The sequence below is a fragment of the Scyliorhinus canicula genome, chromosome 3 (genome assembly GCF_902713615.1).
Source record: "Scyliorhinus canicula chromosome 3, sScyCan1.1, whole genome shotgun sequence".
In the NCBI taxonomy this organism is placed as follows: Eukaryota; Metazoa; Chordata; class Chondrichthyes; order Carcharhiniformes; family Scyliorhinidae; genus Scyliorhinus; species Scyliorhinus canicula.
In genome coordinates this window covers 219,661,092-219,685,210 of record NC_052148.1, presented here as the reverse complement: position 1 = coordinate 219,685,210, position 24,119 = coordinate 219,661,092, and the positions used below count along the sequence as shown (strand labels likewise).

Below are 24,119 nucleotides of genomic sequence, written 5' to 3'. Positions count from 1 at the left end.
CTAGCTCGTGGACTCTGACTGTCTCAGTAGCTGGGTCCCGAGAGAACGGGAAACCTAGTGCCCTCTGGCTTTATAGTGGTAGTGTCCTGTCTGGTGATTGGCTGCACTGTGTTGTGTGCTTACTGGTCATTCTGTATGTCAATCACTGCCTGTCTGCACCTCATTATATACATGAGTGGATATTATGACACCAGGGAGACGGCTTCGATCAAACGGTACCAGATGTTTCATTGGACTTTGTAGGGATAGATGTCCCCATGTGCTCCACTTCACACCGACATTTTAACAACACACTTTTTGAATAAGGCCAAGGGATCTGCTGTAAAAAGCCTTCCAAATGTATCAAAATATAAATTACGTAATTAAATTAAGAACTACACAATTTTCACTAAGCATTGCTGCAGCTCTACCCAGTCCTAGCCCCAAATCAGTAAGACATGGTGGCAACAGATTCAGGGCCAGAAGAGATGTAGACTTTTATGTTTCCTTGTGGGTCAAAGGGAACACTGGTGCTCCAGTAAACCCTTTCCTTCCTCTTTCCCTAGCCAGGAGGCTCTCCTGGTCCACTCTTTTGAACTTGCATCACTGACAGGGATTGTTTCTACTTTGGGTCCCCAGTATGGGCTCCGACCACCTGAATTTTCCTACAGATTCGGGTGAATGACTGAACAGAACCATGCTGACGAGACCTATGAATTAAAACTTCCTGGGCCTCACACTCTGGATGGCTTCCCATGTGCCTTTGCTCCTCTCTGTACACGACTGCCAAAGGGAGATATATCTGGGTTTTGAAGTTAAGCTCAGGTGATATGAATCATGGAATGATATGCATTAAAGGGAAACCACTTGGCCCATTGTGCCCGTGCCAGTACTGTATCTAATGCCCTGTTTGTTCCCCACTGTCCTGGAATTTCTTTCACTTTTCAAGTACCAACCCAGTTCTCTTCCGAGTGTTAGTACTGAACCTGCTTCCACTACCCTTTAAAGGCAGTGCATCCCAGACCATCATAATTCACTGCATCAAGAAACATTCTCCTCCTTGTCACATGGGTCTTTTGGCCAATTAATTTTAATCTGCCACCTTTGCTTACTGTCCAATCCACTGATGAAACAGTCTCTCCTAATTTACTCCATCAAAACCTCTCAATTTTGACTGTGTCATATGTCTCCCTTAACCTTCTCTGCTCTTCAGAAAACAATTTCAGCTTCTCTAGCCTGTTCACATATCTGATGACCTTCGTCACTGGGATTATTGTTAGATCTCCTCGGCACTGACTATGAGGCTTTGCCATCTTTTTCAAAGTGTGGTACCCAGAATACATGAGCCAAGGCCAAACAAGGTTTGTCGTAACTTATTTGCTCGAATTTTATTCTTCTCAGTGCAAAATGCCTTTCGAATGATTTCTGATCAACTATCATTATTTCTGTCACTCATTAGATGCTGATGTACATGGAAATTTCGGTCACTTAGTGGAGAAGACAATGATCTCAACATGTAAAGAAGACATCATTTAATTTTTAATGTTCAATTCAGTAAGCTCTTTGCTATCTTTGATTCATACTCAGCTCACATCTATTGAGAACAATCCAGCATTCATTATGCTCAGTATTGCAGCCAATATGTACCTCCGAGAACAATGCCAGTTAATCACTTCACATCTGAACAGTTGTTTATTTGTTTGCTGACTCCAGCCTGTCCGTACAATCTTTTCTGACTTTCTCCATTTTATTTACATCAGTGTTTATTGTTCATCTGAACTTTTCTCTGTTGTTCCATCTGTTTTCTAAATATGACTGAGCTCTAAATCTAATATTCAACATGCTCTTTCTTCCTCCCCAATTTCTTTTAAATTTAGTCCCCTTGCCCTGCCTTTCATTCATACATTATCCACTTTCCTTTTACAAAGTTATGTCACCACTGTTGTTTCAGGAATTCCATGTGTCTACAACCATTCATCAAAGAAAATAAAAAATGTCCTTCTAATTCTTCTAGAGATTAACCTTCTCATGGGCAATTAGTGATTGGCAATAAACATTAGCCCAGCCAGCAAAGCCCACACCCCATAAAAGAATCAATATTTTTTTTAAATATCTAAATTAATGCCTTCCAGTTAGTGACTCACTGAATGAGGGGAAATAATTTTTCCTCATTTATTTTATCAAGGCCCATTATTATTTTGGACATATTAATTAGATATCATCTTAAGCTTCTGTGATATAATGGTAAAAGTTAATTCTCTCCTAACTGAAGATTATCTCTGGTACTATTTTAGTGAATCTGTTTTGTATCCTTTGCATGGCCTTGATATCATTCCTTAGACAAGACTTTAAAATTGGTGCACAATATTCGAATGATGGCCTCGTCAATGATTTGCATAAGCTTAGTATTATCTCTATTCCCCATTTATCCAACCTAGGAACCCATGCTCCCCTTTCCATGGTCAGTCGCTTTGTCGACACCCCCATGATCCTGGTCTCGAATTGCTCTCCCACCCAACCCCAAAGAGGAGCTCCTTCTTTTTCTCCCACCCCCTCATTTTAATGTAATTGACAAGCTCCCCATTAGTGTTGATTGAGCACTGGCAGTTAACCCATCAAAATTATGCCCAATCAGAAAATAATAATAATAATCTTTATTGTCACAAGTAGGCTTACATTGACACAGCAATGACGTTACTGTGAAAAGCCCCTAGTCGCCACATTCCGGTGCCTGTCCGGATACACGGAGGGGGAATTCAGAATGTCCAAATTACCTAACAGCATATCTTTCGGGATTTGAGAGAGGAAACCAGAGCACCCGGAGGAAACCCACACAGACACAGGGAGAACGTGCAGACTCCACACAGACAGTGACCCAAGCCGGGAATTGAACCTGGGACCCGGGTGCTGTGAAGCAACATTGCTCACCACTGTGCTACCGAATGGTTGGGCCTCTCAACGGTGTCATCAGACAGGTGGTGCAATTGCTCCATTTACTGCCTGCCTAATCTGCACTACTGTTCTCACCATTTTAAATCCGAAAATATTGGAGAAAGGCTACTTATTCAGATTACATAAATATTGAAAATGTTTGATGTTTGAACACTGGTTAATCTGAGCGTGGCACTGATTTTATAAAGTATGTTGGGGATGTCTTTCTCATGTCTGAAAGACTATTGGAAATAAACCATCATTGGAGCTATTTGCTTGTTTACTCTGCAACCATTGTCTGTCTGATTTATGAATGTCTCAAGATATTTCAAATAGAGCAGGCCATTAAGTGGAAGTCACAGGTGCACATATATCGTGGTCGTTGTATCATTGGAATGAACTATTGTCATTGGGGAGTGTAGAATTGCCAGTAATCCCAATAGAATAAGTTCCACAGGAAACAAAGCTCTTCATTATTCAGCGTTCTGAGCCCACTTTTTCTGCTGTACAGCAAAGTCCCTTATGCATTTTTCATTTGTTTATTTACATGCTGCAAAATATTTAAATTCTCTGCCACATGCAGTTCATTAGGTCATTTATTCCCATTTTAAAAACTAAAATTTATTATTAAGGACATAACATGACGATTAAACAGAGTTAACAATGAGCTATGAAAGGAAAATTGTGTTTTATGGATCTGTTAGGGTTTTTTGTGGTTGTAACTTGCAGGGTACATAAGGGGGCAGCAGTGGATGTAGTCTATTTGGTTTTTCAAAAGAAAATAAGAGGTTAGTTTAATTGGGGATAAACATGAATTAGAGTTGGTTGATGGACAGAAAACAGAGACTAGGAATAAACAGGATATCTTGGGGTTTTGCAGGCTATATCTAGTGGGGTGCCACAAAGATCTGTGCTTGGTCCTTGGCGATTTACAATCTATATCAATTACTTAGATGTGAGAGCGAGTGCAATGTATTCAGGTTCGTTGACGTTGAGGTAGATTGACTCGATCGCTATTTAACCCCCTCCCCGGCCACACACACACACACTCCATCCATCCCAAGTGTGCACAGTTAAAATTTGGGTTCAAGTGTTCAGCTTGGCTCAATAGTACTCTCAGCCCCGTGTCTGAAGACTGTGACCCAAAATTTTGTTTTTGCATCAATTGCGTAGAGAGGCGTGAATACCCAACCAGTTCGACCTTAAAAAAACAGCCACCCATATGTTGGATTTTCATTTGGCATGGGGGGTGTTGCTGGAGTGGAATCAGGCCGACCTGGCCCCAGAATAAGTGCGGAGGCTACAGGCTGCAGACTGGGTGAAGGTCTGCCTCGGTGCTATGTCTTTTCGTCCGACGTCATTTCGTCCAACGACACTTCGTCCACGTCTTTTGGTCCAACGTCTTTTTGTCCGCACGTCTTTTGGTCCAACGTCTTTTTGTCCGATGATTTTTTTCATCAAAGACTTTTTGTGACTTGTTACGTTTTTTTGTCGGATGATTTTTTTTTGTCAAAGACTTTTTGTAACTTGCTTAGTAGCACTCCACTCCACTCCCCACATTAACTTTTTGTAAATAGAAATCTTCTCTAATGCACATAGCAAGATATAATACGCAATAAAGGATTTGTATTACCGGTCTCTTTCCTTTAACGAGCCTCATTAAAGGATAGTTATTATCGTTCTCTTTCCTTTAACGAGCCTCGTTAAAGGATAGATATTATCGTTCTCTTTCTTAATTCGCCCATCCCGAAACGGCAAAGTTCATTGTGTCAACGAAGAGTAAAAGGAAGGTAGCTGCTGGAAATAACTATATCTACGATTTTCATTCGAGCAGTCCAAACCTAGGAAAAGAATACTGGAGATGTGAGAAAAGAAGGCTATGTTCAGTGCGGATTCGCACGGTAACGGAAAACAATGAGCCGAAAATTATTTATTTCTCTAATGAGCACCTTCATCCAGCTGATGTTGATTCGTTAAATGCTAGAAAAGCAGTTGCAGAAATAAAGCATGAAGCAGTGGAAAACATAGCAGCAAGTTCACGTAGCATACTAGCAGCCAAGTTTACGCAGCTATCAGAAAATACCTGCTCTCAACTCCCGAGGTTGCCCGTCGTCTCAAGGACTATTCAAAGGTGCCGGCAAAGAAATTCTGGATTTCCCGCTAATCCAGCGGCTAGACACGGTTTTGAAATACCTGACAAATATTGTAAACTTGACAATGGCGAACAGTTTCTGAGATACGATTCGGGCGCCGAGGATCAACAGCGCTTACTGGTAATCGCATCAGAAAGTGCTCTTCAGGATTTAGCATCATATCGTCATTGGGCATGCGATGGGACATTCAAGATTGTGCCACAACAGTGGTTTCAACTGTTCTGCATTCATGTACAAGTTAAAGGAAGCAGTTTTCCACGGGTCTTTGCATTACTGCCGAATAAAAGAAAGCAGACGTACGAATTATTCTTTGACCAATTGAAAATTATGCAACCTGATGCAGATCCGATTGATATCATGGCAGATTTCGAAGTTGCAGTTCACAAGGCAATTAATTCATCATTCCTTAATTCATCTGTCGTGGCATGTTTGTTTCATTTGAGCCAATCTGTGTTTCAAAAAATTACCGATTTAGGCCTCAAAGAAAAATACAATACAGACTCTGAATTCTGTCTTAAAATTCGATGTTTTTCAGCATTAGCTTTCCTCCCCGTTGAAGATGTCGAAGAGGCTTATGAAGATTGGATAGACGATGAAGATATACCTGCTGATTTCATCGTTTACTTCGACTTGACTTACATAGGCATTGTGAGAGGACGTGGTGCCAGATGAAGGAGAGAAACACTTACATTCCCGACAGCTGTATGGAATGTTAATCAGAGTGTTCTACAAGATCTACCGAGAACAAATAATGCTGCTGAGGGGTTTCATTCTGCGATAAAGCGTTCGGCGGGTGGAGCTCATTTGAATATCTGGAGGTTAATCAAAACTCTGAAGGAAGAGGAAGGGTTCATAATAGGCAAAAAGGCTCAAATTCTTCGGGGAGATCAGTCGACTTCATGTACGCGATATAAGAAAATAACTGAACGCCTCAAAAGATTGGTCATTGAATATGATTCTACAATAAAAATTGATTTCTTGAGGAATGTTGCTTACAATTTACATCAATTTTAAGTAATTTTGGGAATTTTAGTAATTAGTAAACTTTTAGATTTTTTAACTGCATTTTTAGATTTTTTAACTGCATTTTTCAACTTGCATTTTACTTGCATTTTATCAATTACTTGCATTTTAGCAATTAAATTCGCATTTTAGCAATTAAATTCACTTGCTGTATTGTACTTGCATTTTATCAATTAAATGGTTTTATACGGAGTTAATTTGTAATTGGTTAATTGGACGAAGTGACGTTGATAATTGGACAAAGTGACGTTGGACCAAAAGACGGGCGGACAAAAAGACGTTGGACCAAAAGACGTGGACGAAGTGTCGTTGGACGAAGTGACGTCGGACAAAAAGATGCGACACGGTCTGCCTCTATACTCCAGTACTATATGGAATTAAATATCTTTTTTTTTTTAAAACACCTCTTCAGCCCTCAACTTGAACCCCCACACACTCTGCATTTCAGCATATACCACCTCATGCCCCCACTCAACCTTCATTCCACTACTGCCAATCCATATGTCACCACCAACCCTCCCATGACCCCTCATATCCCCTCTGCCAATCCATACTCCTCTACCCACCCTCCATGACCCCTCATATGACCTTTGCTACCCACATCCTCATGGTACTTTATCGTCCTATGCCAACTTAGTGCCAAACAATGGCCAGCCATCACCCGTACACTAATCCTTCAACAGTTCCTTGATAGCTTTGACATTTCCAATGAGTTTATACACTTTTTACAATCAATCATGTTCATTTCTCACAATCCTAAAGGGTTTCTCACTGCCCATTGAAAGGTTCCAGAACTGTATCTCATGAAAAGGGGACCCTGGCTATCCAAATGAATGGACCAAATTCAGACCTCCTCTTTCCTGGTCTAATCCGGACACTCCGGCTTATTTCAGTTTTGACAGCTGGTGACTTAAATGGCCAGCTGTCTCTTTAAATATGCGAACCCCTGCCCAACTCCACTCCTGTTCTCATGAAAAGGGTAACATGCTGTATTCAGTAGCAGGACTTAGCATTTCCAGCCATTTCTGGGAGTTTCACCATGATGGAGAGGCTCTCACTGCTGCCTGAAAAAGCAATGAGACACCTACACTGACTTTTGGGAGGAAGGCCCGCTATATCTTTTGCCCCATCAGGCAGCTGCAAAGATAGCAATCGACCTTCCTCCCGCACGTGGTCCCCAGGATACCACGTGGTAAGACCTTCCAACCAATCAGAAGCTGACAACTCTTGCACTCAGGTGCGCCACAGAGGAAAGCGTGGCTGCTGCTGGAACATCCCCAAAGACCCAGGATCATGGATCACACATGTGCTAAGAATTACGCTGACGGCCAATCTACAACTATCAGTCAGGTTCGTAGCGTGGCACTTGCGCACTGGAAGCTACATAAATTAATGCACAGGGCCCTGTTCTTTTCAGACAGAAAGAACATGTGTCTGTTTTGAGTTAAACAAGTAAGGGACAGCCATTTGCTGATTTATTCCTCAGGGCAATGTCTTGACCAATAAGGGTCAAACCGCCTAGCTTAAATTTCAAACAATGCTTGGCAGTTAACAGACGGTCACCATCAACTGGGCATTCTCCATCTCTACCTATCAACACTTTAATACAGTATTAATTGTTGTTTTCCCCTTATATTGATATTCTTGAGAACTGTCCGAATGAGGACAAGACACAAAGCTTTGATATGTCTCCTTTGCAGCAATGCTCGTTTTGTAAACCTGTCTATTAGCAAGATAATTTCACCCATCACGTACTTACTGTCTGTGTGGAGTCTGCATGTTCTCCCAGTGTCGGGGTGGGTTTCCTCCGGGTGCTCCAGTTTCCTCCCACAAGTCCCAAAAAAGACGTGCTGTTAGGTAATATGGACATTCTGAATTCTCCCCGTGTACCTGAACAGGCGTCGGAATGTGGCAACTAGGGGCTTTTCACAGTAACTTCATTGCAGTGTTAATGTAAGCCTACTTGTGACAATAAAGATTATTATTACTTAGGCCAGCACACCCATGGTTTCCTGATTTGCAGGAGAGGTTCAAGGTTCAGTGCTAGAAACGCAAGTTCAAAAACCTAGTTCCAGAAAAATATTTCAGGCAAGATTTTGGCTACAGAGGTGGACAGTTCATGTCTAGAAGCTTCCCAACTGGTCAGAACCACCTCCGGGAAAAAGCACCCCAAACTTTGTGATTTTTGCTGTGCGAAGTGGGTGCAGGGTTCACCGTCCCTGGGAGCAGAGCACAGGTGGTCATGGGGGCAGGCGAGTTTGAGTTCTCTGGGATTTTGTCCCAATTGTTTCGAAGCTGTTAAGTCCTCACCATATCTGGAGATGAAGCAAATCTAAAAATCCCTCATTGACACTTCATAGTGGAACATTCCTGTTCATTTAATCCATTAAAAGCTTTTAAGTTGGAAGTGGTTAACCTCTTATAAGAAAACAAACTTCTTTTCAAGCCTCACATCAAAGGCAGCCAATAATTTAATAGCCTCTTCAGTTGTCAATCAAATTGTGAGCTCAGAACATCCACTGGGATAATTGTAGCTTTTGAAACTCAGTCAAACATTCATAAATGACATAATGATAGCCCTTAGGGAATTGTCAACAAGGAATTTTATTGAAACTGCATGATCAGATGCTACATACCCTTTTCTAATGCAAGTTTGCCAACCAAAGCATTCCAGCAGAAGGTTGAAAAAAAATTCTGATAATAAGTTGTGAAAGGCCAAACCCCTCCCATCTTATCCACCTTTCCTGACCCTTTCTCCCCTTTGCTTTCTCATTTCCCTCCCCCACATCTACATCTGTCACAGTTTACCCTCTGATGTTAGTTTCTCTGCAGTTTGGCCTTTTACACCTTTTGGTCTCTCTGGGGACTGCCATTAGCACTCTTTCCCTGTGGTTCCTGTGGCTATTAGCACCCCGTTTCCCTGGTTTTCTGTGGCTATGACTCATCTTTCATTCTCACTCCACAGTATAAATATTTCCCACTTTCTCTGTCTTTAGCTTTGACAAAAGGTCATCTGGACTCGAAATGTTAGCTCTTTTCTCTCCCTACAGATGCTGCCAGGCCTGCTGAGCTTTTCCAGCATTTTCTCTTTGGTGTCTGCTCATAGCTCTCACCCTACAACCCAGGCAGCATCCTTGCTCTTACCCTACACTCAGGCAGCATCCTGGTAAAGATCCGTTGCACCCTTGCCAGTGTAATCGCATCCTTCCTATAATGTGCTGACCGGAACTGCCCACACTACTCCTTCAAGCCTGCCCTGCCATTCAATATCATGGCTGATCAGATTGTAACTTCAGCTCCACATTCCCACTTTTCCTGATAACCTTTCATCTTGATTATCAAGAATCTACCTCTCTCTGTCTTCAAAATACATGGAGACTCTGCTTCCAACGCCCTTTGGAGGAAGAGAGTTCCAAAGATTCACTCCTCTCCAAGAGAAAAAGAAAATGGCAAGTTATACAGACCTCATCTACCCTTCAAGAGCATTTACATCAAACCATGATCCCGCATTACGGTTTAAGGCCCTTGCAACAACCAAAGTCAGGTTCTGGTTGAGTTCAAATGGCCGTGAATTTTGTTTTCCCTCTTACAACAATCACACCCACACCCTACCCCCTCACCCCATGGGCAAACATTGGATTTATCAGAAATGGGGCGGGCCTCCACAACTGGGTCCCACCCACCATTTTGGAAAGTTCATGACATCTTCCCAACTTGGCAATAATCCACTCATTAAGATCTTAAGGTGGCCTCCAGGCCATTTGATTTTATCATTCCAGAATAACAGCTCATATTTCTTCCTATTATAGCATTCAGTTGGTATTTAAATTAATCCACTGTCCATGGCCCCTGCCACCTTTTCTGCTAATCTGCTCCAACTATTGATTATTTTTTGTAAAGTAATACTTCTGTCCTAAACCTGTCCTTCACAACCCTGAATATGTGCTCTCCTTCCTTCTGCCTTGTCTGAAAGTATTCTTCTGGATTTATTTTCCTTATTCCATTACATATTCTACTTAATACCGTATGGTACACTCAGGAGGTTTCTGAGATTAGAGAACCCTGGCACATCCAGACATTTCCCATCACCTAACAACACCTGAAATAAACCTTTTTTTTTCTTCTCGACGCCTGTTAAAAACTGCTTTGCGGAGAAAATTAATAATGGAGGGAAAGCTGCAGCAGTACAGAACTTAGAGGGGCGAGTTTCAAAGTATAGGAATGAAATAGTTAAAGGGGATCGATGGGAGTTTAAAAGGAACAGAGTTTCAAGGAGGAATATCTGGCTAGTTGACTTTGCAAAGATAAATGGAGAAGATCTCGGTGGATTTTGTTGACAAGGACAAGAATTTTGAATTGAATGCAATGTGGGTCAATGAGGACATTGTAGGCCAATGAGAACTGGCATCCTTTAAAGTGTTATGGCAGAGAGTGAGCACAACCCCAATGCCTTGCACCAAGATAACCTGCCAGCAGACATCCTCCATTTTAATTCCAAATCAAACAAACATTTTGACTTTGTCACAAGTTGTTTGACTGAAGATTCAAATTTAAACCAGCCAACTAGAGGAGTAGATTTTCAAAAACCGACTTCTTTGCAGGTCTTTATCAAATAAAAGCAAATTACTGCGGATGCTGGAATCTGAAACCTAAGAGAGAATGCTGGAAAATCTCAGCAGGTCTGCCAGCATCTGCAAGGAGAGACGTCTCAGGTCCAGATGACCCTCGAAACGTTAGCTCTTTTCTCTCCCTACTGATGCTGCCAGACCTGCTGAGATTTTCCAGCATTTTCTCTTTGGTGTCTTTATCAAATGGTTGTTTGAACAAAAAAAATCTATATTTACTCCTTTCATTTTTTTCATGTTAAGAATGCGTCAGGACAGGCATTTATAAATCACAAAGTGTGGGACAGCTTGAATATCCACTATCGTTGATATGCATTAAAATGGGTCATTTTTAAAACGAGGACAACCAAGTAGTATTCCATAGAGATGAGACTTGACAAGCTGGACTAAATGCTGCAGAATTTCATAAAACAGAAATGGTGCGATTGACTACAGTGGATTTAACAATTAACATCATGGTATTAGTTATCTCCTGGAGCGGAGATACATCTCGCCATGAACAAAAATATATGACAGCCAGTATCATTTATGCTCACTTACATTGTATTTGGTAGGGTGGGGTTACCCATGCATACTCCCTCCAATACAACATCTTGATCCTTCTGCTTCAAGGCGTAACTCTTTATAACTTAATGCTACATTAATGCAAACACTGAAGCGACTGCTGATTTGAACAAGTTTCCTAATAGCGACAGCATTCCATAGCCCCCAATGACAGGGCTGAAATCTCTGCTGGATTCCTCGCATTACTGTGCTAATGCAGACAAGCAGTGAACAGCAAAGGCCTCAACCCCATTACTCCAGATCTGATTGCTTGTTTACTATTCCTAATACCCAAAGAATAGGCTGACTCAGTAACAGTCAGTGACCACTGTAGAAATCCCCACATAACACTACAAATTCATGCACTGTGCTACATTCATCGGCATTCTGAATACAATTAGTGACACTGGGTCTTTTATGAACCGAGCACAGTGTTAGTATTCACCTCACTCAATTCTATGACACTTGTTGGCATTTGATTTGTCCTTTAGGCATGCAGTTTATATTTCTTTTTGGCAAAGCTCAGCAATGGTCATCAAATCATCATTTATAGAAGGAATGTTCCAGAACCAGACATGGAAATATTTTCTGTTTTAATAGCTTTGCATATTGTAAAGTAAAATAAACGGTATTGTGTTTGTTGCACAGAGCTTGCACTAAAAATATTCTTAAGTTCAGGAATTCTTTAATGTCAAATGTTATTTTCAAATTCACACAAATTGTTCATCGAGAAAATAAGTATGAACAGATGACAGTCTCCAAATTAACAACAATCTTAATACTCTAATACTTGCCTCCAATCCAAACAAGGATTAACTTCCATCTGTTGTTGGCTTAATATTTTATATTACCCTTTTGTTTTCGCTTAGCACTATCTATCCCTTGCTGAATATCACTGCTCTCACACTTCATTCTCATTTTACTACTGTTGTGTTATCATTTTCGCACCAATGGCAAAAATTAAACATCTTTCTTTCCGTTTCCATCTTTCTCAAAAGATTTCCTACGAACCAGCGCCACAAGTTGTACTTCGGAGCGGACACGCCTGTATCTGACTCGTGTGCCTAATATACAGTTCAAAAACTATAGTCACTGAACCATTAAAGCACAGTGTGCAGCCTGCATTGTTACCCACAATACACCACAGAATAAGCAGATTGCTCGCACCAATTACCGTAATAAGCCAACCATACCATTAGCAATACATGCCCTTCATCAGCAAAATGACTCATCAGAGGCCACACCATGCTGGCTGCATTGATTCTGGCACTCTCGCTTTGCCATTTTGACTATTTCAGTCACATTTAGCGTTAAATATTTTCCAAAGCATTGTTTGGAGCACTAAACATACAAAACTGACTTTGTGTAACAGATTTGAAGATGTTCTGAACACAAGGAGTTAAACTGTAAAATTTTGTGAACCCCCACAGTCACAACAGTTGGGTCTTGTTTTGGACATCATTGCTCCTAGTCATCAAAATCTACAAAGTGAAATTTGATAATAATGCAACATTCATTCATAATTCCTCCCTGCATAACAGCATTGCATGTTTATTTGAAAGTACAGTAACTTGCTTAATTCTGTATTGAAAGGTATACCATGAATTCATCACTGGTAAAAATGAACCATTGAAGAACAACAGGCAAAAAAGTATTTTGGTGATATTGCTGTGAAGGTGGAGGCACAAAGGCAAGGGTGGGGCAATTTCCTGTACTGCACAGTCTTCTAGTGGTTAAAACCGCTCCTTTCGCCTCCAGCAGTTCCCTGATTAATGAAGGGAAAGTGACACAGATTTTACGGGCAGCATCAACGAAATAGTGCTGCATGTTAACGACTGAGCACTGATCACTTTCATTATTATGTAATTGCACTAAGTTACTTTCACTAACAAGGCAGATTCAGTAATGTTGGCGTGTTCACACCCAAGCACCGTAAACAAAAGAAGGATGTTACAGCAATAACAAACACCTTGGCCCATCCACTCAACATCAGCAAAAGAGAAAGATAGCAAATAGAACAGTTAAGTATGGAAGATTCACTGGCAAAAGACACTGAATATATATTTATTATTTTTAAAGAGTAATGTAGAATAATTCAATAGCAGTGGTTTAAAACATAATGAACATCAATGATCAAAGCTAGAATTTTTTTTTAAATGTACTCTACTAGATTGTCTCTGTTTCAAATGTTAAACACATACAGCTGCAAATAAAATCATCAGGAAAGAATAGGCTCATTAAATTCAATAACATATCAAATTACAGACTCACATATTTGACTGCCTATTCTGCCGAATTGTATGTGATCTGAATCCTCAGACACCAAAGATGTACTGAGCTCGTTAGTCCTCAGAACTGCTAGCTTAAAAGATGTCTAGCAGGCAATCTGTTCTTGGTACCTCTACGTTATCCATGTGCTTCCATTCCACCAGTCACAGCTCACCTAATATCACATGACCATCAAATTACATCATAAGCAACCACACCAATCATTATTCTTGCATTCCCTTTATCCTGCCTCCTCTGTTATTTATCAGTTACATTCAAACAGGGTGTGGGATTCACTTCTGTATTCAATGCATTCTTTTTTGGTCTAGGTCACAATAGACTTAGCCATTAATTATAATTGGAAACAACAAGATAGCTCATACATTAAACCACTTGCCAAAGTCGTCATTCAGTAATCAGATTTATATGTACGCGCAATGCAAGAACCTTCTGTTGTTTCTGCTGACAATCTGAATTAGCTACAAACAAAGCAGTATTCTGTCAGAAAATCAGAAAATTGCCTCTAATGGCAAGGGTGCTTCGAGTATTTACAGGACCTTAGAATAGCTGAGCTCAGGTCCATTGTTTCCACAATAGTGTTTTATTTTAAATGTTTTTTTTACTTTTCAAATAAAACATTTTCAGATAAATCCAATGAGCAGGTTTTTGATCTGGAGGCTTACTGGCAGTTTGTAATCATTCAGTAACTAAAATGAGAAATCTCACACATAACAAACTAAATTCTTACTTCAAATATTGCAGATATTAATGTAAAAGCCATGCAGGTGAGTGCATGGTATATAGTAATATATAGCAGGACTATGTGATTATTTTCCTCGGTGCCTGCTATTATTATTAATGCACAGACAACATATGATTCAGCTGCTGTGTCTCAAGTGGGCTGCTTAATGCAATCACTGCCTCTCTTTCAGGATTCAAAGAACATAATTGCCCAGTCTTAAGCACAGGATCTCGTGCAGCACAAAAGGTAAAAACTGGAGTCATGTATAATCTGTGGATTCGCTTGTTTTTAGAAAGAAGCGCATGGTCCAATTAAGAATTACAGTGCACCAAACCACAGCTATGTACAGTTTCAAACTAACAGGGTTTCTTTATTGAAAGAATTTCAAGCTCAGGCTGCTCAATATCTCTCTGATTTGATATCAGAGCTGTGGAAATTCAACTTAAATAGGTGCTTTAATTGGCTGCTCCAAAACTTAAAACGGGTTTCTGAAACAAATATTCACATTATTCAGGGTCACCTACTGTCTCAAGTTGCAAAGCAGTTCACCTGAATAGGCTTGCAAAAAGGTAAAATGCAAAGTGTGTTAAATCCAGGTCTTGAGGCTAAAAGTGGTGGAAAGGCTTAGAAATTCACAGAAGTGTACATAAAAGAAACAACAATACATTCCCATTTCACTTTTAACTGGGTCTGATGTCCTCTAACAAATTTAAAGTATTTGCCCACGAGTGCAAATGAACAGGGGTGGGTGGGTGGGGAATGCCAGGCTAGCAGGGGCACTGCCAGGGTGCCAGGCTGTCTATGCTTGGGTGCCAGGTTGGCAATGTCAGGGTTCGGGCCTTAGGTGAGTGGGGGAAGGTTCTGGGTGCCTCCCCAAGGTTGCTGGGACAGGGAGGGGGGAGAAGGAGAGGGAGCCAGCAGGAAATCCCCCTGAATGCGGCCTCGGCGGAGAGAAACTTCCCGAGGCAACAAAACCCAGCGAAGTACCATTGAATGGCGAGATGTTTCTCGCCACTGCAGCTAAACATGCCCGAACCCAGATATAGTTTTTCCACATTTTGCTGATAGTAGTATGACCACAGTGAGTCCCGGGCTGCACTGAACTCCATTATTGTGCCAGGGTCCCCTGCACAAGCCAGAGCACTGAGTGGAATTGGAAAGAACCCATGTGCTCCAGGAAGTCTCACCTTTTTAAAGTTCTTCACTATTTTGCATTGGCGTCAGGTCTTCATGAACCAAAATATGGAGCATGCACATCTGGATTGTAGCTATGCATAGGGCACCAAAGAATGTATTGTTAATCCCAATATAATGTATGTGTTTAAGGGTTTATTATACATATCTACAACTCTGCTTAAGACCTGTTCATCTTAGACTTTATTCACACACCAAATGATGTGTCATGGCGTCAGTACTGTAGACACAGTGTAAATATCGCCTGACTTTCACAGCAGGGACTAACCTTTTTAAAAAAAATTTTAGAGTACCCAATTATTTTTTCCAATTAAGGGGCAATTTAATGTGGCCAATTCACCTATCCTGCTCATCCTTGGGTTGTGGGGGTAAAACCCACGCAGACACAGGGAGAACGTGCAAACTCCTCACGGACACTGACCCAGAGCCAGGATTCAAACCCAGGTCCTCAGCGCCGTAGGCAGCAATGCTAACCACTGCGCCACCGTGCTGGCCCACAGCAGGGACTAACCTGACACCTGTAGGAAACATTAGTGAATCTCCCAGGAGGATGTAGTCTCATTGCAGTTTACCTGAATGAGTTCAGACCTTGGAAACCCATATTCACTATAGTTGATCACCAGCACAAGACAATTTCTGCTCTGCACTATCGAGAAACTTGTGGAATGTGAGTGCACCTTTACAATCACAGGCTGAACTCTGCATTCCAACCACAAATTAAGAATCCATCTAATTTATCCGTTTCTCTATCAGTATTTTCAAACCAGAGATTATTCCTTGCCCTTTTCCTTAACAGAAAAAAACTTAACTCATAATTTTGGGTCACAAGGTATGGAATCATCCTCGCTACTTTCTCTAAACCCTCTCCAATGCATCAATGTGCTTTGAAAGTAAGATGCCCAGTAATACACAAAGTATATTTTGTAAATTTTCATTCTCACTGGGGGCACCTATCAGTAATTCAGACACAAAGGTTAATGGGCCACACAGGATTATCCATCCAACTATCAATGGAAAATGTTGAGTTCATTGAGCCTTGAGCTATGATTGGAAATGTTCACATTTACTTACCAATCATATCATGCTAGGATAATAGAAAGAATTTTCCCAACAGAGTGCTTCATCTGCTGGAAACACGGAAGAGAAAGATGGGTTGCATGGTTATTCTGACTACACATTTAAAGCAACCTTTAATTTGTTTTAACTTAAGCAACTGATTAATTAACATTGTTGGTAACACCTTCACATTAACTGGGTGTACTCAATACAAACCAGACCCAGATTAATTCAATCCTTCGCCCTGCCTCAGGATATTATTTGTTGTGAAATATCTATTAAAATAAGTTGCAGAAAAGCATTAATTTTTCCTGCCTGTGAGGGAAAATCTTAGTGGTATATCCCTGTCTAATTAGAATATTAGAATAAGATACCCATGATTTGCAAGAAGGACTAGCAGGGTTTGATTATGGGGAGTGGGTGGGGTGGTGGTTTGGGGGGGTGGGGGGGGGGGGTGGCTGCTGCTGACTTGGATGTGGCACAGTTGGTTAAGGAGGCATGGCGGTGGACATCTTGGGGCGGGCCTAGAGGAGTACGTGACGTGGCCCAGGGAGAGCTGGCTAAAGAATGGTTATGGCTGGTCAGCTGGGGAGCGGAGGCGGCGGGCAGAGGGCGGGGAGCAGAGGGCGGGGAGCAGAGGGCAGGGAGCCCCCCCCCCCCCCCCCCGAAACCAGGCTGGTTGCTTGTAACGTGCAAAAGTTGAAAGGGCTGGTTAAACAGTTGTGAGTTTTTATGCACTTGAGGAGTTTGAAGGCAGACGTTGTTTTCCTGCAGGACACTCTTGAAGTTGGGGGATCAAATGAGGCTGAGGAAGGGATGGGTGGGACAGGTTTTCCACTCGGGGGTGGACATGAAGACAAGGAGGATGGTGGTGCTGGTCAATAAGAAAGTCGCCTTCGGGGTGGGTAGTATTGTAGCCAACACGTGTAGCACCCCGGTAGGGGGGTAGGTATGTGATGGTCAGTGGGAAGCTGTTTGGGATGCCGCTGCTCTTGGTGAATGTTTATGCCCCAAATTGGTACAATGTTGACTTTATGGGGTGGGTGTTAGGGAAGGTTCTGGATCTGGACATGCACCGGCAGATCAGGGGGGCGATTTTAACACAGTTTTGGATCCAAGGTTGGACCGGTCATGTCCTAGGTCTTGAAGGTGTTGGTGGTGCTGACGGAGTGGGTTCCGGGGGGGGGGGGGGGGGGGGGGGGGGGGGGGGGGGGGGGGTGTTGTCTCGTTGAATTTTCAGAGGCCAACAGTGAAGGAGTTCTCACACTTCTCACGTGCACCGGGTGTACTCCCAGATTGATATTTTCATGGTGGACAAGGCACTATTGGCGGGGGTAGCCGACTTGGAGTATTTGGCAATTGCGGTCTCTGACTGCGTTCCACATTGGGTGGATTAGCGGGTGGTTCAGAGGGAGGCCCAGTGGACGTAGTGGAGGTTAGATGTGGGTTTGTTGGCGGATGAAAGGGTGTGCGAGACGGTGGGGGCAGTTATCCGAGGGTATGTGGAACAGAAGGACACTGGGGCGGTCTCGGCCTCCACCTTGTGGGAGGTACTTAAGGCAGTATTCAGGGGTGAATATATCTCGATATAGTGCATAGGGAGAGGGAGGCTAGTGCATGCGATTTTGAGAGTGGATCGGAGGTACTTCGTTGCGCCAGAGAAAAGGCTACTAATTGAGAGGCAGAGGCTCCAGATGGAGTGTGGGTTGGTGTCCACAGGGAAGGTGGTAGGGCAATTGTGGAGGACCAGAGACGCAGTGTATGAGTACGGGGAAAAAGCGAGTAGGAGGTTGGCGCATCAACTGAGGAAGCAGGCAGTGACAAGGGACATTCGTCGGGTGAGGAATGAAAGAGGCACGGTGGTGTCAGACCCAGAAGGGGTGAAAGGGGTGTTTGAGGCCGTCTACAGAAGGTTGTATGAGTCGGAGTATCCGTCTGGGGAGGAGGGTTTTTGGACAGATTGGAGTTCTCAAGGGTGGAGGAAGAGAAGGTGCAGGGGTTGGGGGCCCGACTGGGCTGAGAGAGGTGATTAATGGCTTAGGATCGATGCAAACAGGGAAGGCCCTGGGGCCGGATGGGTTCCCAGCAGAGTTTTATAAGAGGTTTGGTGCAGAGCTGGGGCTTCTGCTAGAGGAGATGTAGTACAAGGTGAGGGGAAGGGAGGGGGAGGGTGAGGGGAAGGGAGGGGGAGGGGGAGGGGGAGGGGAAGGGGAAGGGGAAGGGGAGGGGGAGGGGAAGGGGAAGGGGAAGGGGAGCTCCCCCCCCCCCTCCCCCCTTCACATTGTCGCAGACATTCATTTAGCTGATTTTAAAGAAAGAAAGATAAGGACCGCCCGATATCGCTGCTAACTGTGGATGCAAAGGTGGTAGCGTCGCGGATAGAGGATTATGTGCTGGGGTGAGACAGGACAACCAGACGGGGTTTGTGAAGGGGCAGCTGTCGGCAAATATGTGCAGGATGCTCAATGTCATTATGATGCCCTCGGAGGGGCAGGAGGTTGAAGTAGTGGTGGCCCTGACGTCTGTTATCATGAAATGAGACGGATCAACACCAGCATCCCAGACAGTCTTGATCCATTGCAGTTCGCCTATCACCGCAACCGGTCCACAGAAGATGCTATCTCCCTGCCTCTATAATCAACACTCGAACACCTCGACAGCAAGGACACCTATGTAAGACTGCTGTTCATCGACTACAGCTCCGCCTTCAACACCAGTATCCCGACAAGACTAATAACCAAACTCCGCAACCTTGGACTTGACCCCCTCCCTGTGCAGCTGGATCCTTGACTTTGTCATCAACAGACCACAATCTGTCAGGTTAGGCAACAGCACCTCCTCCACAATAGACCTCAACACCGGGGCCCCGCAAGGACGTGTGCTCAGTCCTCTACTGTACTCCCTATACACACATTACTGTTTGGCAAGATTTAAATCCAACGCAATCTATAAGTTTGCAGATGATACGACTGTGGTGGGCAGTATCTCAAACAATGACAAATCAGACTACAGGAGAGAGATAAATCACTTGGTTGCATGGTGTACCGAAAACAACCTCCCTCTAAATGTTGGAAAGACCAAGGAACTGATCATCGACTTCAGGAAGCGAAGCACGGCACACACCCGCCGTCTGCAACAATGGCTCCGAAGTGGAGATGGTCGATAGCTTTAAGTTCCTGGGGGTCACCATCACTAACAGTCTGGCCCGGTCCACTCACGTTGATGCAAAAGTAATGAAAGCCCAACAACATCTCTATTGTCTACGGAAGCTAAAGAAATTTGTCATGTCTGCATCGACTCTCACAAACGTCTATAGATGTGTGCCAGAGAGCATCCTATCCGGCTGCATCACAGCCTGGTATGGCAACTGCTCAGTCCAAGATCGCAAGAAACTGCAGAGTGTGGTGAACTCAGCCCAACGCATCACATAAGCTTGCCACCCCCACACTGATTCTGTATACACCTCCCATTGCCTCAGGAAGGCAGACAGCATTATCAGAGACCCCTCCCACCCAGGCATTGCCATCTTCCAGACCCTTCCTTCAGGCAGAAGATACAAAAGTCTGAAGACCCGCACATCCAGGCAGAGGAACAGCTTCTTCCCCACAGCTACAAGACTCCTCAACGACTCTCCCTCAGACTGATCTGTTCCCTGTAAGAACACTATTCACAAAGCCCTATGCTGGTCTTGCTCACGTATTTGCTTTGTTTGGCCCCTTGTTCCACACTGTAACCAATCACTGTTTGTCGATGTACCATTTGTCAATGTTCTCTGTTGATTGTTCTTCTTGTGTACTATATACATACTGTGTATGTTGCCACGGCTGCAGAAAAATACTTTTCACTGTACTTCGGTACATGTGACAATAAATCAAATCAAATCAAATTAAGGTATCACCGAGAGAGGGGAAGAGAGGAGTTTTGGGGGCGGGAGATAAAGTGGGAAAATTAACAGGCAGAGAGAGTTGTGGGTTCGATATCGAGGGATGTTGTGGGCCTGTGTTGTTTATTCCTATGTATTTTTGGTCTTCTAATATTTCTGTGTACATATGCAAAATGCCTTTAATAAAAATATTCCAAAAGGCAGAGAACAGAATAATCACACATCTGAGGAAATCATCAGAGCAACAGGGAAAGGTGTGATGATAGCAAATGAAAAATTAAAGAAAAGGGGCGAAATTCTCCCAGAGGCCCGACGCCGTCGTGAAACCTGGAGAGGCTCACGACGGCGTCGGAAGCCTCTCCCGGCCCCCTATTCTCCCCTCCCCAGGGGGATAAGAGGGCCGTACCGGGAAACTCGGCCGCGGGGCCTTGATGCTGGCGTCAAGGCCCGGCACGTTGAAAATGATGCGGCTGACGCGCCTAATGACGTTAGCCGCACATGCGCAGGTTGGATGGCGCCAACCCGCGCATGCGCGGTTGCCGTCTTCCCCTCAGCCGCCCCGCAAGATGTGGCGGCTTGATCTTGCAGAGCGGCGGAGGGGAAATACTGCGTCCGATTGAGACGCCGGCCCGACGATCGGTGGGCACCGATCGCGGGCCTGTCCCCTCCCGAGCACAGTCATGGTGCTCATTCCTTTCTAGGCCCCCGACAAGCCCCAAACGGGCATCTCATGGCGTTTTCATGACTGCAGCGACCAGGTGTGGTTGCCGCCGTCATGAAACTGTCGCGAACGGCAGGCCGCTCGGCCCATCGGGGTCGGAGAATCGCTGGCCGCCGTTTTCTCCGAGCGGCGTGTCGCAAAACGCGACACTCCATTTTGGGGGGGGGTGGGAGAATCGGGGGAGGTGCAGGAGCAGACCTCCCGCGATTCTCCCACCCAGCGTGGGAGCGGAGAATCGCGCCCAAGAACTGTGAATAAAACAAAGGCAATGGCCGCGATTCTCCGGAAATGAAAGCTCGCCGCAAATGAAGGCTCACCAGCTGATTCGCCGGCATGTGCTCGCGAGCCCCTCCCGCTGACAAGGTCGAGCAGCACTTGCTCAGCCAACCCCAGACAACTCGCAACAATGGCGCCCAGGAGACCAGCCTCAAGATTCGGGGATGCAGACCTGGGGAGGCTGCTAGACGCTGTGGAGGCTGGGAGGGATGTCCTGTTCCGCCGAGGGTGCAGGTGGGTCAGTCATAGGGCAGGCAGCCAGTGCTGTCTAGAATGAGGTGGTGACAGCTGTGAGCAGCGGGAATGAGACCAGGAGGACTGGACTTCAGTGCAGGAAAAAGGTCAATGACCTACACCAGCAGCACGAGTGAGTAGACATCAACGCCCCCACCCCCACCCCCCAATAGCCTTCAGCCACATGGCCAGAGCCCTCAGTAGTTTGTGGGGGTTATGGGTTGTGGGTGGGCAGACGGGATAGGACAGGAGTTGCCCCTGTAACAGATACACACGATCCAGAGAGTTGGCATGGTGGTATTGTGCACGGTTGCCCCCCATTTGCCCCCCCACAGTGCCTCACACCACCATCCCATGGCGGCCCCACACCTGTGGAGGATCCCCCATCCCCAGCCAAGGGTCCCCCATCCCCAGCGAGGGTCGCCCAGCACCCCCGGGCTCTTTGCCTGTGAGCAAAGATGGCTACTCACCTACTTGGCTCCCCACAGAAGCCCTTCCGTCAGGTTCACGATTTTCACAAGGAGTGCTAATTGGCGCCAGCGTGAGCAGTTACTGGGGAGGCCGCTTCCCATGGACAATATAAGCATTGCTGCTGCCTATTTACTTTATAACGAAAGAGATCATTCAACCAATTTAAGGTTGGAAGAGCGTCACGAGATACAGCCATGGAAATGGCAGCATCTTGGCACCATCAGCTGCTCATGATAATCTGCACTGACTGACGTTACTAGTATGCCTCAGGGGATGACTGGTACACACCACATTTTCCATCAACCTTTACCCTTCCACCTACCCTCTTTTCACCCACCTCTCACAGGGCAACCATTCAATTGACCTTTGACGAAGACCCATATAGCTGAACAATCTCATGGCATAACATTGTGACTCAGATGGAGCAGGGCTGCAGGTTAGTTAGTGATTGAGAGCACAGCACGCTATCTGGGACTGACAGGAACAAAATCAGGGATATTCTGCATTCGGCCAGAGCGTTTCCACAACACCAACCCCATCACCCCTGCAACGTTAAGCATTGATGAGTTGGAGAACATGATTTGTGTACGTCGGCACACAAATATGCATGAACACATTGGAAGCTGGATTCCTGATCTGCCTTTTCTTTTTACATTTCTCTTGCTGGATGTCTGACTGAAGAGATAATGGGGCCGGAATAGGAAGAACTGCACCCCACATAATGACCAGGACCTCCAGATCCTGGTGGAAGAGGCCCAGTTACAGTGCGCAATATTATATCCATGTGGCCACCAGAACCTGCCACACTAACCAAGAGGACATGGCAAGGGATAGTTACTGCTGTAGGTGTAACAGGTGATCTTCAGAGAACATGGATACAATGTAGGAAGCAGTTCCAGGACTTGCTGCATTCTGGCAAGGTGAAATTTGGTACAATTACACAGAGATCCAGTGATTCAGATTCACATCTGAATGCTGCACCTATGGTGGGGGGGACCTAGCTTATACCTTTCCTGATACCATGGAGCCTTGAATGTCCAAGATACTCTTGTAGGTGTATACAGTAGAGATGTGAATGTCCATTGTGATGCACTCACACTTTCAAGAGATTTATCCCTTGTGGGAAAAGGTATTTGGTTAAAATTACTCTTTTTGGCAGGATAAGAAGGCCCATAATGCCAGGGAGATGGCCTGGATTGGGGATGGGGTTGCGACTCTATCGGTCATTTGGTATGTAGAGGAGACTGCCATGGAGATAGCCACGGTGCCTGGTTGTCAGGGATCGGAAAACCACCCGCAGAAGGTGCTGAGGGCTGTTTTAAATGCACTTTGGAACATGGTGGTGGAGGTGATGCTGTCAGTTCACTGAGCATAAGGGAATATTGGCAGGAGAGGGAGAATGAAGGTGGATTGCATGATTAAGCCAAAACAATTATGGTTAAAGACATAGACACAATGTGTATCAGATCATGCCCCAACAGGCAAAGGGCCATATCTCTTTAACTCCTTTTGTGTCTTACACATGTACCAGCATCACTCGTTAATCCCCCTAAGCCACCTCATCCCTTGGGCATCAAGAGGAGGAAAAGATATCCAAAGAAGCAGCGTCATGTCTTACTTGCCCACACTCAACATTGATACCTCACTGTGAAGGGATATAGCCTCCGCATAGAGTCAGTAGCATGGGGTGAAGGGCGCCACACCAAAGTTCAGGAGGAGGTGTCAGAGTCAGAAATGTCTATGCACAGTCCTCCTCCAAGTAGAAGGGAAAGTCATGATGATGCTCCAGTGGCCAAGGGCGTTGAGCCTCAGGAGCCACCTTTTGGGGCATAGCATTTGGACCATCAGCAGCAGATACAAGGTTTGAGGCAATGCCAGCTTATGTACTCTGAGTGGAGGAGTCCATCGCGATGATGATTTCCACCTGGTCTCGAGGGTTCAACCCCGAGTTCCCACCATAAGAGAATGCCCAATCTCATGGAGAGACACTTGCAGTATATCCCGGAGTGAACTCAGGAGC

At 44.5% G+C, this 24,119-nt stretch overlaps 1 protein-coding gene across 25 annotated transcripts in view; it reads right to left on the bottom strand.

The window, feature by feature from the left end:
* The window catches only part of ank2b (ankyrin 2b, neuronal), a 1,110,754-nt gene that overhangs the window by 946,061 nt on the left and 140,574 nt on the right, over window positions 1–24,119 (bottom strand). For 2 of the 25 annotated variants that reach the window (XM_038792206.1, XM_038792217.1), the window contains exon 1: window positions 13,526–13,659. The exons of the other annotated variants lie outside the window; for them this stretch is intronic. The gene's annotated coding sequence lies outside the window, so the exon portion shown is untranslated. Of the gene's footprint in view, window positions 1–13,525; window positions 13,660–24,119 lie in introns of those variants that run through there. 25 annotated transcript variants of the gene reach the window in all.